Source organism: Desmodus rotundus, chromosome X, assembly GCF_022682495.2.
Source record: "Desmodus rotundus isolate HL8 chromosome X, HLdesRot8A.1, whole genome shotgun sequence".
In the NCBI taxonomy this organism is placed as follows: domain Eukaryota; kingdom Metazoa; phylum Chordata; class Mammalia; order Chiroptera; family Phyllostomidae; genus Desmodus; species Desmodus rotundus.
The window spans coordinates 79,105,667-79,121,273 of NC_071400.1; the positions used below are offsets into that span (position 1 = coordinate 79,105,667).

At 45.1% G+C, this 15,607-nt stretch overlaps 2 pseudogenes; both read right to left on the reverse strand.

Moving 5' to 3' along the window:
• Positions 1-5,486: 5,486 nt before the first annotated feature.
• On the reverse strand, positions 5,487-6,035 carry LOC128779945 (ferritin heavy chain pseudogene; annotated as a pseudogene).
• A 5,639-nt stretch (positions 6,036-11,674) lies between these two features.
• Positions 11,675-12,386, reverse strand: LOC128779946 (ferritin heavy chain pseudogene; annotated as a pseudogene).
• Between the last annotated feature and the right edge of the window lie 3,221 nt (positions 12,387-15,607).

A 15,607-nucleotide genomic window follows, 5' to 3' on the forward strand; every position in this document is an offset into this window, starting at 1 on the left:
GCCTCAGTGACTCGGGCACCTCTCCGTCTTCCACTCTTTTGGAACTTGTTCTTCACTCGCTCTATTCTGTCTCCTGTCTTCATCTTCCAGCGCAGTCCTGGAGACACATTCCTTCTGCCCTGTGTGCACCCCAGTGTGGAGCGTCGGTGACTCATCACTGACCCCTAGAGGCCTTCAGCCGTTTCACCCGGCTTTCCAGTCTCCTTCCTCTTAAGTAAGCACATACTTCACTTTCCTCTGCGAGAAAACAGAAGATTTAGGTACATTCTTAGAGAAAGCACTTAACCATGTGCATGTATTCATCCCCTCCAACCTCCTTTGTACTCTCACTGCCACTAGGCAAGCCTTTTCTGTTAAAGCTTTCTGTTAAGTTCTAGAGAACGAGCCACAGTAGTGGAGAATACCACTGATGTCAAATAGCCTTTCGTTCATTCAACCAATACTATCTAAAATACTCTCATTTTCATTATTTAAAAAGGCCCAGGCACTTGTCTGGGGTTTGGGCATATACTAGCAGCAAAGAGACACTATGTCTGTTCCCACGGGATTTGTATTGTAGTGCAGAAGCAGATGAAAACACAAACAATCAGAAAACTGCCATCTTTTTCCCCTTAGTGTCCCTACGTACAAGATATTACACATATATATGGAAATAAAAAAGACAAGATATGTTCTTACCATTCAAGGATATTATAATGGAAGACATAAGACCAACCTCAGTATTTATAATTAATTTGTTTATGATTAATTCAACCACCAAACAGATACTGCAAATATGTGTTGGACACTGGTTGTGGAGATACACAGAAGAATCGAACGTGGCTCTGTTCTCAAGACACAACACAGAGTGACAGAACATTATACGTGCTCTCACATGATTCGATCGTTAGGAATAACATGCCTACTGTCACTTAAAGTTTTATTCCCATGGTTTAGATTATTGTACCTTTTTCGAGTTGTCTATTTATCTCTGGAAGCTTATGCTAATTCATTTTTATTACATATTTTATTGTTATTCTATGACAGTTGTCCCGATTTTCCCCCTTTGCCCTCCTCCAACTAGCCCACCCTCAATCAGTGTTTAGGAAGAAACCTAAGGATCAAATATCACAATGTACACTGATGTAATCAGCTTTAGAGGCATTCAGCTTGTGGTTATGTAAACATGGAGTAATAACGGTGTCTACTTGATGTGTTGATTGTAATGATAGAATCGTACATTAGACATAGAAAAGAAGTACATGATCACGTTTCTGGTGGTGACCACCTCCCCACGCCAACGTGCCTCTCGCTAAGGATCTCCTTCATCCCTCTCCAGAAGAGGAGAAGGGGAAACACAAGAAAGAAGCCCCTGGTGTAGATCCCCAATTCCTACTTCATGGATGTGAAATGTATCATCAGCAACGTCTTTAGCCATGCGCAAATGGTAGTTTTGTGTGTGTCTGCTGCATTGTCCTCTGTCAGCCTACAGGAGGAAAAGCAAGGCTGACAGAAGGATGCTGCTTCAGAAGGAAGTAGCACTAAAAGCACCCTCAGTCAAGAGGCGTGGGGGGCCATCCCAATATACACATTTTGGATAGGAAAAAGGAACTACATGATCACTTTCTCAACCATGTAAAATTTTAATCTATATTTCCTTACATCAGTGTTTAGTCTTAGTATAATTGTAGATTTTCTAAATTTCTTTGGGAGATTTCATGGTAGGACTCACTGTAAGAATCTGTTTAAATAGAAGAAACCTTGATTTGGTAGAATGTTTCTCATTGTGTTCCAGTATTATGTAATAATTTATCCTTATACTTGTCTTCTACCTAAGGTTTCAAAACTATCTTTTCTGAGGGAAATCAATGATAAGCATGGGCTGGGAACCTCAAAACTCCATGCAGGGAATATACATACGTGTAAACAGAAGTATTCCCTGCAGTTTTTCTTTAATGAGCAGTATCAAATGAAATAAAAACACATAATGAGAAAACGTAAGAGAAGATCATTTTTCAAATAATATGAACATAAGACTATATATAGCATGAGGTTTCTTTGAAATGTTTGTGGCCAGTGTTTATACTGTATTGGTATTAGTTAGGGCTCTCCAGAGAAACAGAACTGATAGAATGTTATCTACCCATCTGTCTGTAAACTAAAGAATTGGCTCATGTGTTATGAAAGCTCAAAATCCCCAAATCTGCATTTGACGAGCTTGAGACCCGGGAGAGCTGATGTTGCAGGTCCAGTCCAAAGGCCAATAGGTTCAGGACTGAGGAAGTGAAGCTGAAGGCAGGGGAAAGAAACAGTGTTCCCCAGTCAAAGGCAGTTGAGAATGAGGAGTTCCTTCTTGCTCAGAGTTGGCTCAGCATTTTTGTTCTATTCAGGCCTTCAACTGATTAGATGTGGCCCACCAATGGTAAGGAACACAATGTGCTTTACTCAGTGTACTATTCGAAATAGTCATCTCATGGAAAAACACCCTGACAGGCACATACAGAATAATGTTTGATTAAATATCTGGGTATACCCTGATCCAGTCAAGTTGAGATATAAGATCATCCATCACAGTATTTTTCATAATAAATGCAGAGTCAAAAAATAAAAATTCTAGTGCCCTAATTTGGGAAGACTCTGTTTTGACTTTCGGTTCCCTTCACCCTTTGAAAATGTTAGAGAACTAATAGTTACACAACAGATCTTAGACAGTAAGTTCTGACTCAGTGTCAGTGATGAGCTTTCATGCATTCACTCATTCAATCTGTTTCTATTGAGGACCTATTATATGCCAGGTATTTTTATAGGTCCTAATATAAACACTTGTCCTACAAACTCCTCACATATGCATTTTTTGCAGCTAAGTGTTATTCAATGTTGTATGTAATCCCTTCAAAAAAATTAATACATGCAGACGGCTTGATGACATATTTAGAAGGAAGCCGATCATAAGTAGCACCAGTTGGAGACTTACTCTGTGGTTTTGCATACGTATAAAAATCATTTAATAAAGCATCACTGAAAAGTGATACAACCAAAATCAGTATTATCTGTGCATGTTGTCTTTTTTATTAACTTGTGAACAGCAAAGTGATACACTACTCTGATGTAGTTATCTGGTTTCATGAAGTACCATTAAAGGTCTCACTAATTTCAATAACTCGAGGGGCTGAAGTTTCATTCTATTAAAGTATTTTTTATTTCACAATCATTTGAAAAGGAAATTTTAAGAGGAAAGTTTAGGAAGCTGATGAAATCAGTCAATGTGACTATATGCATGGACATGGGACAATTGTGTTTTGTACACTTGGACAGGCCAGTGAGCAGCAATCACACTCAGCTTGAATCAAAAGTGGTGCAATGGTGCTCACTGTATCTGTGTGGCTGTGGTGACCTATAAAGAGATCGAGATAATCCTGAAAGTGCTGCCAATAATTTTTCTCTGTTTCTCTTTTTTAAACTTCTTTACTGTTGACAATATTACACATTTTCCTCCTCTTTCCCCCTTTGCCCACCTCCACCTACCCCCACCCCCTTCCCTCTGGCCCTCACCATACTGTTGTAGTTCAGTTAGAGGTGAACTCAAGAACAAGTACAGATAAAGAACAGCGAGTTAGAATGACACGAACATACCATGTGTCTAATCAGTACCTATTCTGCACCTACTGTAAGTCCAGCTCTGTGCTGACTGAGTGCAACTGGCAGTGACTTGAATCTCATGGGCCCAAGAGTCTGTTTCAGTTCCCTGTGTTCACCAACAGAATATATATACATGTAATATCAAGAGAGTTGCTCATGAGTTGATAATAAGAATGTGCTGTGGTATATTTACCTCAAAATATTCACATGTATTCAATAATATTATATTTAAATTTTTTCTTTCTATTGTCACAAATAAAGAAAATGCTCCAGAAGTGCTCATACCTTTTCCTCCATAAGAATTCTGTTTAGGGAAAATATATTTGGTGCAATTATGTAAGTTATCCTACAGATCCAGAATTGTCGTGGTTACGGCTATAGATATTTTGTTTCACTAAAAGCAATTGTAAGTTTTTCCAAAAAAGTTAGGGTAAAAGTATAATCCTTATAAAATTTTTTATGCCTTATTGTAATATTGACCTGGAGTGTTAATAGAAGAAGTTTTTAATGTAATCATTTTTCTTCATGATTTGGCATGAGTAATTTCCTCTCATTTTTAGTTTTTTAACTTTTTCTCATACTCTCAATGGTTTATATGCTGATTTTCTCATTCATAAAAATATAACCTCAACTAGCCAATGTTGAAGCTCAGCAAAAAACACTACTTACAAAAGGAGGTTTTGTGTAGTGTTTTCTGTGTGCCATTCACATATATGACCTTCCTTCTGAGCTTTTCATTCTTCAGGTTTTGCTCCTGCTTGAAGAGTGAACAATGTCCTTTTGGTTTATTTCCTTGAAGGCTTTTGCCATTTTCCCAAAACCAAAAAACACACAAAGAAACAAAATCCCCTCAGTATTCCAGGTCAGTTAAACACATTTCGGGAATTTCAAATTCCTAGGAAATATCTGATTATTTAGTAGCTTTCTGCCAAAATGATTTTAAACTTAATTTATTTCAGTGTCAATTGATGGGTTGGGACACATTCTTTAGGTCAAATATAAACACTTTGCTTGTGCTTATGTGGATGGAGTTCTCAAGTTCTGGTTTCTTACATGACAAACCACTCAAGAGGAAAGGCTCATTGACCTGCCTGTCAGCTGTATGACTTGATTCTCCATTGGTAATATTTCCCTTGGGTTTGTCCAGCCAGAAAAGTGCTGATTTCAAAACCATTCAGCAATGCAATTTATAGTGTGTGTGTGTGCGTGCCTGCCCCTATTTGTGTGTAAGTGTTTACACACACAACAACAACAAAACAGGGATTGAGTGCAAACACAAAACCTACCATTCCTTGAAGGACATGAATCAAGTGTATTAGGGAGTAATTGGTGGAGTTGGCGAGGCCAAAGGCAGCCCACTTGAAGGAAGAGGCTGTTGAATGCCTCTCCCACATCCAGTGTCCCACAGAATAGCCCCATCCCCAAGGTTCAGGGAATACCACCTCACTCCATACAGCATCCAGGGACACCCCCTACCTCCATCCAGGGACCAGGGAATACCTCCTCCCTCCATGTGTCCAAGGGAATACCCTCTCTGTCCATCCAGGGTGCAGGGAATACCTCCTTCCATCCAGGGTCCCACGAGATATCCCCTCCCTCCATCCATGGAGATCCCAAGCTGCACATGATGGGGCATGGGTGAGTGAAGAGACGCCTGCACACTTATTTTAAAACTGAAACAGTGAGGGATTTGCACAGACGAACCAATGAAACACCTTTAATTATTTAGCAACCAATACCTGGGAAGTAATAATAAAACTCCAACATAAAAACTTAACTGAACTTTTTATAGGGCAACAAGGCAATAGGCATGCTCAGAAGGGTGACCAGGGCAAGTCACCCCGTGGCTAGGGGAAGGCAGTCCTGGCTCAGTTCTTGCTGTCGCCCAGGGTGAGCTTGTCAAACAGGGAGTCTGCCAGGCTGTCTTCTGGGGTCTCCAGCTTGCGCAGGTTGGTGATATGGTCCTCCAACTCTTGGATGAACATCACTTTTTCATGCAGGTAGTGACGCTCCAGGAAGTTACAGACGCGGCCGTCCTTCTTCTCGGTGGCCAGCTGCTGCAGATTCAGCAGGCTCTGGTGCACTCTCTGGGCCAGGTGCAAAGCGCACTCCAAGACCCTCAGGCTGCTCTCCCAGTTTCCTCCCTCAGGCCTGGAGATGTTGCGCAGACGGGGGTTGCCGCCACGCTGGCTCTGCAGCCACAACAGCTTCTCCGCGTGCTTCCTCTCTGTGTTTGACTGCTGAAGGAAGAACAGGCTGAAGTGCTTCAAGGCCACGTCTTCACGGTCGAAGTAGCAGGCCATGGACATGTACACGTAGGAGGCGTCCAGCTCCAGATTGACCAGGTTGTTGATGGCGGCCTCACACTCGGCGTGGTAGTTTTGGCGCACATGCCAGGGCACCAATGCGGTCGCCATGTCCAGTAGCGTGGATGCGGGTTTCTGGCACCAAAGTCAAGATGTCCTGGAAGCGGCAGCTGGAACTGTGGTCTAGCCTTGGAGCGGCTGCTGGATGAGTCAGTGGTGACGCAGAGGGGTGGTGCTCCAGCGTTCAGCAGCAGGCGGCTGGTGGTTAGCTCTGAGATGGAACCGGAAAATGGAATGTGGGACCTGAAGACGGAAAAAGTGACCAATTCTCGCTACTGACTGGGAGAGGGTGCAAGGAGGAGACCTAGGGGCTGGGGTGGAGTGGCAAAAGGGGTTCCCGGGGGGGGGTCCAAGTGGGTCATCCACTCTCAACGTGTTTCGGGTTCCATCACAGCCTGGGTGAGGTGGGGAGAGTCTGTTCTGACCTCCTGACATTTAATGTTTTTAATTTTGCAATAGTATCTGTCTTTCACAAGAACTTTATCTGTCCTCTAATCCTTTCTACGGTAGACATTTTTGTTTTATGAATCCATTTTCTTCCCTTAAATTTCTGAGAATATGAATTTCAATTAGTAGTAAAATTCTCTTTTGTTTCCTGTGTTATATCTGGGTTCTCCCTGCCCGGGAGTAGTTCTGTGTATTCATGGTCTGTTTTTCTTTTATCTTCCTCCTACGTTTCGCAAACCTGTGTTCCTTCATAGTTAGGAATAAAGGACTTCTTTGATCAACGGACGTAATAAGCACGGATGTGATCTGGAGTTGTGATGTCCATTGCACTGTAGGGCTTCTGCAGGAGTGGAAGGCTGGAGTGTGCTGAGTTACTCAGTGGGGTTCCTTTGTGGATACGTGGCATGGCTTATAGGTAGGAAAGGGGCACTCCTTGTGGCCAAAATAAATATGACATTTCTGACATTGGGGGACTAATGGTTTTTACTTCTAGGTAGATGTGTCCTATTGTTTCCCTTCTTTGCAGGTCTGCAATTGTGTGAAGCTCATTTACTGTCTTTGGGGTGTAGTTTGGGGAAAGAAAGGGGTCAGATGCCACAGTTGCGCAAAATTCACCTGGGAAGCCATCCAGTCCAGGGCTTTTGTTCGTTGGGAGGTTTTTTTTGTTTTTGGGTTTTTTTCTTTAATGACTGCTTTGATGTCCTCAGTTGTAAGGCATGTGCTCAGCTTTGCAATTTCTTCTTGATTCAGCTTCGGAAGATTGTATGTTTCCCAAAATTTATTCCTTTCTTCCAGATCGTCTAATTTGGTGGAATATACTGGTTTGTAATAGTTTCTCTTGCTACGTTCACACCTTAAACCCAGATATTATGGTATCAGTCTCATCCTACCAGTGGGTGGATGAACAGTGCCCACTGGGGGTAAATAACACCCACTGTGCATGAATGAGTCAGCACAGCAGGACGGACACCGCTGTGTTTACAAAGGCCTCAAGGTGAGGTTGGGCCTCGGGCCTGGGATCTGGGAACTTTGATTTGGGGAGTGTTCCCACCTTTCCTAATTGATAAGCATGTCAGTGTGCCTAGAGTGGGTAGACAATATAGTTTATGCTGAACACGTTTTGTTTCTGTGGGTATGAAGTGTTGCTACTTGCTAAGCCACAGGTGCCAAACACCCAGCCTCCGATACAAACCTGGAGCGCTGGGTCTATGAAGAGCTTCTGGGCCTCAGAGTTATGTCCCTGATGGTTCCACTTGGACATCCAATGTGCATCTCAGGTTTTACATAATATGGCAATACCACCTTTCTACCCCACATATGCCCTGGCCAAAGCTCTGTAAATTAATAAACTGCGCTACCTTTAACCCAGGTATCCAATTCTAATCTGCAGAACCTAGGTTTTTATCCTCATGTCTAACTCTTCACCTCTGGTCTGTAAGCAGAACTTATCAGCTCATCCAATCTGTGTGGAATTTGCCCACATCTCTTCATTCTCTCAGTCACCTCAATAGTTCAAGCCCCATTGCCTTTCACCTGGACCAGCTACAAGATCTCTTAAGTTGACTCCAGCTTCAGAACTTCCCCGCCCTCTAGATTCCATAAAGCAGTGTGTCACTGATTATGTGCAGGGTAATTTACGCTACTTCATGTTCAGCATCAGAAATTTGACCTTCAGCCTTGACCTTGTACTATTCAGTCCAATGAAGATAATTTGGGGTTTGGGGTACCATGTTGTGCTAATGGAAGAAAGAGGACAACCAAAGCAAGAAACTATATTTGGATGTTTTGTAAGAATAATATGCATGTCCACCATGGGGACCTTGGGAAGTCATTCCCATGTCTCTGTGGAAGCGAGCCTAAGGCTCAGCTATCATGGCAGATGCTCAGGGTAAGCTTGTGAACGTGGTACTCTACAAGGAACTGTTACGGGTGGCGTCGGGAATGTAGCCCAGCCCCTGACTCAGACAATGCAGTGAGGAATGAGTGGGCACACAGGAGGCCCATGCACAGATAGGTCCTTCTGTGGGGAATCAGGCCTGTGTTGTACCTAGGCTGCTATGAGGCTTCCTTTTGCTAAAACTCCCTCACCCTGAATTGAGGCACCAAATGTTTACTGCAATCTTTAAAGTCACTTCCTAAAATCTGTGTTAAAACTCCCAAGTATTGTATGTAACCATTTCTACCACTTTCCTCCTAGATCTGCAACTTCCTTCTCTTTGAAGTAGTTAGCCACACTCTTACCTTTGTTTTCTCAAAAGGCAATCACCTACAGCGAACTGTGCCTAGTAAATGAGGACCTTCCTCCATGTAATGTACCCAGAAAATCAATAAAAGCCTGCCCAGGCAGGGGTCGAGGTCTTGTCTCTCACTTAAAGAGCTGCCATGCCGTCCCTTTTTGTCCACAGGACTTCTGTAGTCCGTGTGAATTTGTTCTGTTTGTTACAGCCACAAGACACGCACCCTGTGGGCCTGGGTCCACATCAGTCCTCTGCCAAGATGACTTCTGGGTTTTGTATCTTGCTACCCAGTTGTTGTCAAGAAACATGAACATTTCATTACTTTTTTTTTAATTTAAATATATTTATTGATTATGCTATTACAGTTGTCCCATTTCCCCCCCCACTCTACTCCATCCTGCCCACCCCCCTCCCTCCCACATTCCCCCCCCCACCCCATAGTTCATGTCCATGGGTCATACTTATAAGTTCTTTGGCTCAAATAAGGTCAAGTTAAAGAAGCTCATCATCACCAAGCCCTTATTATATGAAATGTTAAAGGGAGTTACCTAAGAAAAAGAAGATCAAAAATTGGAACAGTAAAAATGACAGCAAACTCACAGTTATTAACAGCCACACATAAAACAAAAACGAGAGCAAACTAGGCAAACAACTAGAACATGAGGGTTGTCAATAAGGGAGTGGGAGGGGGGGAGGGGGGCAAAGTACAGAGAATAAGTAGCATAGATGATAGGTGGAAAATAGACAGGGGGAGGGTAAAAATAGTGTAGGAAATGTACTTTAATGAACTAAAAACCTTCAGGGAAAGTGTAAGAACCCTCTAACTCTTGCCCAATCTCACTCTCTTCATTGTGTCTCCAGTGGCAAGCATACCAATAATTTTAGGGCCAAGCTTTGTATTTTCAACACGGACATGCATCTGTTTTCACCAGGGCCTCAGTCCATCCACCTCACCGCCCACTGCCATATACCACATGGTTTCTAAGGGGAAGATAAATTCTGCATTTTCCAGGATCCTATGAAAAACCCTATCACTCCATCCAGGGGACAGGGAACACCGGCTCTCTCTATTCAGGGTCCGGGGAATACATACTCCCTCCTTCAGGACCCAGAAAACACCGCTGTCTTCCATGTGGGGTCCTGGGAATATCCCAGCCCTCCATCCAGGATTCAAGAAATACTTCCTCCGTGCATTCAAGGCCTAGTGAATGTAAACACCTCTCCATCCAGGTTCTATGTAATATGCCCTCCCTCCATCCAGGGTCCCTCAAAATAGCCCCACACTTTTCTAGACTTCAATGAATACCCAGGCTGTCCACCCAGAGTCCTGGGTATAGGCCCTCCCTGATCCAGTGTCCAAGGAATACCTCCTCCCTCCATTCAGGGCCTAGAGAAAATCCCCACCTTCCTTCCGGGGTGCAGGGATTAACCCCTCCTTCCACCTGGCTCCCAGGGTACACCCAACCCTCCTCCTGGGTTCAGCCAATATACCCTCACTCCATCCACAGTCCAGGAATTTTCATTTCCTGCATATGGGTTTCAGTTAATACCCCCACCCTCCTCCAGGGTCCAGGAAATAACCCCTACCTCCATCCAGGGTCCAGGGAAAACTCCTCCTTCCTTTCATGTCCCAGGGAATACCACCTCCCTCCATCAAAGTTCTCGGAAGATGCCATCCCTTCATCCATGGCCAAGGAAAACCCCTCTCTCCGTGTAGGGTCTAGGGAATATCATCTCTCTCCATTCAGGACCCAGGGAATACTGTCTCCCTCCATCCTAGGACCCACACAATGCCCTTCCCTCATACAGGGTTCACGGAATTCCACTACCCTCCATCCAGCGTCCAGGACATACCTCACCCATGCACCTGACTACCCCAGACCATCCAGCTGACCACCCCCTGCCATATACCACATGGTTTCCAAGGAGAAGATAAATTCTGCATTTTCCAGGGTACCGAGGTAAACCCTCCCACTCCATGCAGGTTGCAGGGAACACCTGCTCTGTTCATCCAGGCTTCTAGGGAATATAATCTCCTTTCATCCAGAATGACATATTATGACCTCCCTCCATCCAGGGTCCCTCAAAATAGCCCCGCGTTCCTCCAGGGTTCAATGAACACCCAGGGCCTCTACCCAGGGTCCAGTGAATACCCCCATCCTCCATCCAGTGTCCCACAGAATAGCACCAGCCTCTTCCAGGATTCAGGGAATACCCTCTCCCTCCACCCAGGGTCCAGGTAATATTTCTTCAATCCTGAGTCCCACGGAATGCTCCTCCCTCCATTCAAGGCCCAGGAAGACCCTCACTCCTTCATAAAGGGCCCAGGAAATACTTTCTCCCTCCATCCAGGATCCAGAAAATACCCCCTCCCTCCATCCAGGGTCCAGAGAATACCTCCTCTTGGCATTCAGTGCCCAAGGAATAACTGCTCCCTCCATTCAGGGCCCAGAATATACACCCTCCATCCATCCTGGGTGCAGGGAACACCCCCTTCCTCCATCCAGGGTCCCACAGAAGAGCCCCACCGTCCTCTAGGGTTCAGGGGAATACCCAGACCCTCTATCCAGGGTTTGGGCAATACTACCTACCTTCTTCCAGGGTCCAGGACATACCTGTTCCCTCCATTCAAGGTCTAGGGAATAACCCCTCTCCCAATACAGGATACAGGGAATACTCCCTGCCTCCATCCAGGGTTCCACGGAATACCTCAGCCGTCCATTCAGGGCCCAGGAAACACCACTCCAATCAGTGCAGTGGGGAATACCCTCCCTCCCTCCATCCTGTGTTCCAGGGAATAGCTTTCCCTTCATCCTGGGCCCCACGAAATAGCGGTTCCCTGCATCCAGATGCCAAAGAGCACTTGCTCCCTCAATCCGTGGTCCCAGGGAATATCCCCTCCCATCCATGGAGATCCTGACCTGCAAGTGATGGTTCCTGGTTGGAAAGAGAGGCTCCTACATACCTGTTTTCCTACTTAGAAGATTCGGGTTTTACACACACGAATCGATGAAACACCTTTATGTTTTTAGGAACCAATAACTTTATTGGAAGAAATGCTAAAACTGGAACACAGAAAGTGAACGGTTTGCAAGGCCAACGTGGCAATAGGCACGCTCAGCACGGTGACCAGGGGAACTCACCCCGTGCCTATCGGGAAGGCAGTCCAGGCTCAGTCCTTCTTGCGGTCGCCCAGGGTGAGCTTGTCCAACAGGTACTCTGCCAGGCCGGATTCCGGAGCGCCCATCTGGCGCAGCTGGGTGACGTGGTCCCCCAACTCTTTGATGAACATCACCTGTTGCTGCAGGTAGTGACTCTCCAGGAAATGGCACAGGTGGCCGTCCCCCTTCTCGGTGGCCAGCAGGTGCAGGTGCAGCAGGCTCTCGTTCACTTTCTTGGCCAGGTGCAAGGCGCAGTTCATGGCCCTCAGGCCGCTGTCCCATTCATCCCAGGGAGGACTGCTGATGTCCCGCAGGCGGATTCGGCCCCCGCGCAGGTTCTGCAGCCGCATCAGCCTCTCTGCACGCTCCTTCTCCTTGTTGGACCTCTGCAGGAAGAACTGGCTGAAGTGCTTCAGGGCCACGTCTTCACGGTCAAAGTAGAAGGCGATGGACGAGTACACGTAGCAGGCGTGGAAGTGGACGCTGATGTGGTCGTTGACGGCGGCCTCACACTCAGGGTCGTAGTTCTGGCGCACAAACGAGCGCCCGGGCAGCATCTCCGTGTCTTCAGGCACAGTCGCGGGGCACCAAGAGAATGGCGGCACAGAAGCCGGGACTGCTGGATGGTCTGTGGGAGGGAGGGCTGTGGAGGCTGCGGGACCCAGGAATGTCCGGTAGCGGGGCCAACGCAGGCGTGATCACGTGTCAGCCCTCAGGTGCTGCGGTTGGCTCTGAGGAGGGACCGGAAGAAGCGACCCACTCAATAGTGTTGAGGGACGCGGGAGGGAGCATCCGGTACCGGGGCGGGACTTGGGGGTCGGGGTCACGGCTAGGCCATAATGGCGGGGGTGCTGGAGGGGGGCCCAGGGTTGCCAGCGGCAATGACACTTTCCGAGTTCCATGCCAGCCTGGATGTCAGGGCCTCTCAGTGCTGGGCATCTGCCCTGTATGCCACTTTAAAATGTTCTTCTGGAATACAAGTGCCACTGTTTAGAGTTAATCAGCAGCATGATTTCTCTGAGGAACTAATTTGAATATTGCCCTAATGTGATTGTGTCATTAAACATAGCCCTTTTGTGGTGTCACTGGTTACATTTTATATCACAAGCTGTGTTTGAATGACTTCGCAACCACATGACGACAGTTCCGACAGCCCCACTGAGCTCCTCCTAGACCTTGTTCCTCCAGTGATCTCCGCTCTCTCCTCCCATTGGTGGTCAGTTTCACGTTTCGCTGGCGGCAGAGCAGGGCCTCCAGGGCCTCAGTGACTCGGGCACCTCTCCGTCTTCCACTCTTTTGGAACTTGTTCTTCACTCGCTCTATTCTGTCTCCTGTCTTCATCTTCCAGCGCAGTCCTGGAGACACATTCCTTCTGCCCTGTGTGCACCCCAGTGTGGAGCGTCGGTGACTCATCACTGACCCCTAGAGGCCTTCAGCCGTTTCACCCGGCTTTCCAGTCTCCTTCCTCTTAAGTAAGCACATACTTCACTTTCCTCTGCGAGAAAACAGAAGATTTAGGTACATTCTTAGAGAAAGCACTTAACCATGTGCATGTATTCATCCCCTCCAACCTCCTTTGTACTCTCACTGCCACTAGGCAAGCCTTTTCTGTTAAAGCTTTCTGTTAAGTTCTAGAGAACGAGCCACAGTAGTGGAGAATACCACTGATGTCAAATAGCCTTTCGTTCATTCAACCAATACTATCTAAAATACTCTCATTTTCATTATTTAAAAAGGCCCAGGCACTTGTCTGGGGTTTGGGCATATACTAGCAGCAAAGAGACACTATGTCTGTTCCCACGGGATTTGTATTGTAGTGCAGAAGCAGATGAAAACACAAACAATCAGAAAACTGCCATCTTTTTCCCCTTAGTGTCCCTACGTACAAGATATTACACATATATATGGAAATAAAAAAGACAAGATATGTTCTTACCATTCAAGGATATTATAATGGAAGACATAAGACCAACCTCAGTATTTATAATTAATTTGTTTATGATTAATTCAACCACCAAACAGATACTGCAAATATGTGTTGGACACTGGTTGTGGAGATACACAGAAGAATCGAACGTGGCTCTGTTCTCAAGACACAACACAGAGTGACAGAACATTATACGTGCTCTCACATGATTCGATCGTTAGGAATAACATGCCTACTGTCACTTAAAGTTTTATTCCCATGGTTTAGATTATTGTACCTTTTTCGAGTTGTCTATTTATCTCTGGAAGCTTATGCTAATTCATTTTTATTACATATTTTATTGTTATTCTATGACAGTTGTCCCGATTTTCCCCCTTTGCCCTCCTCCAACTAGCCCACCCTCAATCAGTGTTTAGGAAGAAACCTAAGGATCAAATATCACAATGTACACTGATGTAATCAGCTTTAGAGGCATTCAGCTTGTGGTTATGTAAACATGGAGTAATAACGGTGTCTACTTGATGTGTTGATTGTAATGATAGAATCGTACATTAGACATAGAAAAGAAGTACATGATCACGTTTCTGGTGGTGACCACCTCCCCACGCCAACGTGCCTCTCGCTAAGGATCTCCTTCATCCCTCTCCAGAAGAGGAGAAGGGGAAACACAAGAAAGAAGCCCCTGGTGTAGATCCCCAATTCCTACTTCATGGATGTGAAATGTATCATCAGCAACGTCTTTAGCCATGCGCAAATGGTAGTTTTGTGTGTGTCTGCTGCATTGTCCTCTGTCAGCCTACAGGAGGAAAAGCAAGGCTGACAGAAGGATGCTGCTTCAGAAGGAAGTAGCACTAAAAGCACCCTCAGTCAAGAGGCGTGGGGGGCCATCCCAATATACACATTTTGGATAGGAAAAAGGAACTACATGATCACTTTCTCAACCATGTAAAATTTTAATCTATATTTCCTTACATCAGTGTTTAGTCTTAGTATAATTGTAGATTTTCTAAATTTCTTTGGGAGATTTCATGGTAGGACTCACTGTAAGAATCTGTTTAAATAGAAGAAACCTTGATTTGGTAGAATGTTTCTCATTGTGTTCCAGTATTATGTAATAATTTATCCTTATACTTGTCTTCTACCTAAGGTTTCAAAACTATCTTTTCTGAGGGAAATCAATGATAAGCATGGGCTGGGAACCTCAAAACTCCATGCAGGGAATATACATACGTGTAAACAGAAGTATTCCCTGCAGTTTTTCTTTAATGAGCAGTATCAAATGAAATAAAAACACATAATGAGAAAACGTAAGAGAAGATCATTTTTCAAATAATATGAACATAAGACTATATATAGCATGAGGTTTCTTTGAAATGTTTGTGGCCAGTGTTTATACTGTATTGGTATTAGTTAGGGCTCTCCAGAGAAACAGAACTGATAGAATGTTATCTACCCATCTGTCTGTAAACTAAAGAATTGGCTCATGTGTTATGAAAGCTCAAAATCCCCAAATCTGCATTTGACGAGCTTGAGACCCGGGAGAGCTGATGTTGCAGGTCCAGTCCAAAGGCCAATAGGTTCAGGACTGAGGAAGTGAAGCTGAAGGCAGGGGAAAGAAACAGTGTTCCCCAGTCAAAGGCAGTTGAGAATGAGGAGTTCCTTCTTGCTCAGAGTTGGCTCAGCATTTTTGTTCTATTCAGGCCTTCAACTGATTAGATGTGGCCCACCAATGGTAAGGAACACAATGTGCTTTACTCAGTGTACTATTCGAAATAGTCATCTCATGGAAAAACACCCTGACAGGCACATACAGAATAATGTTTGATTAAATATCTGGGTATACCCTGATCC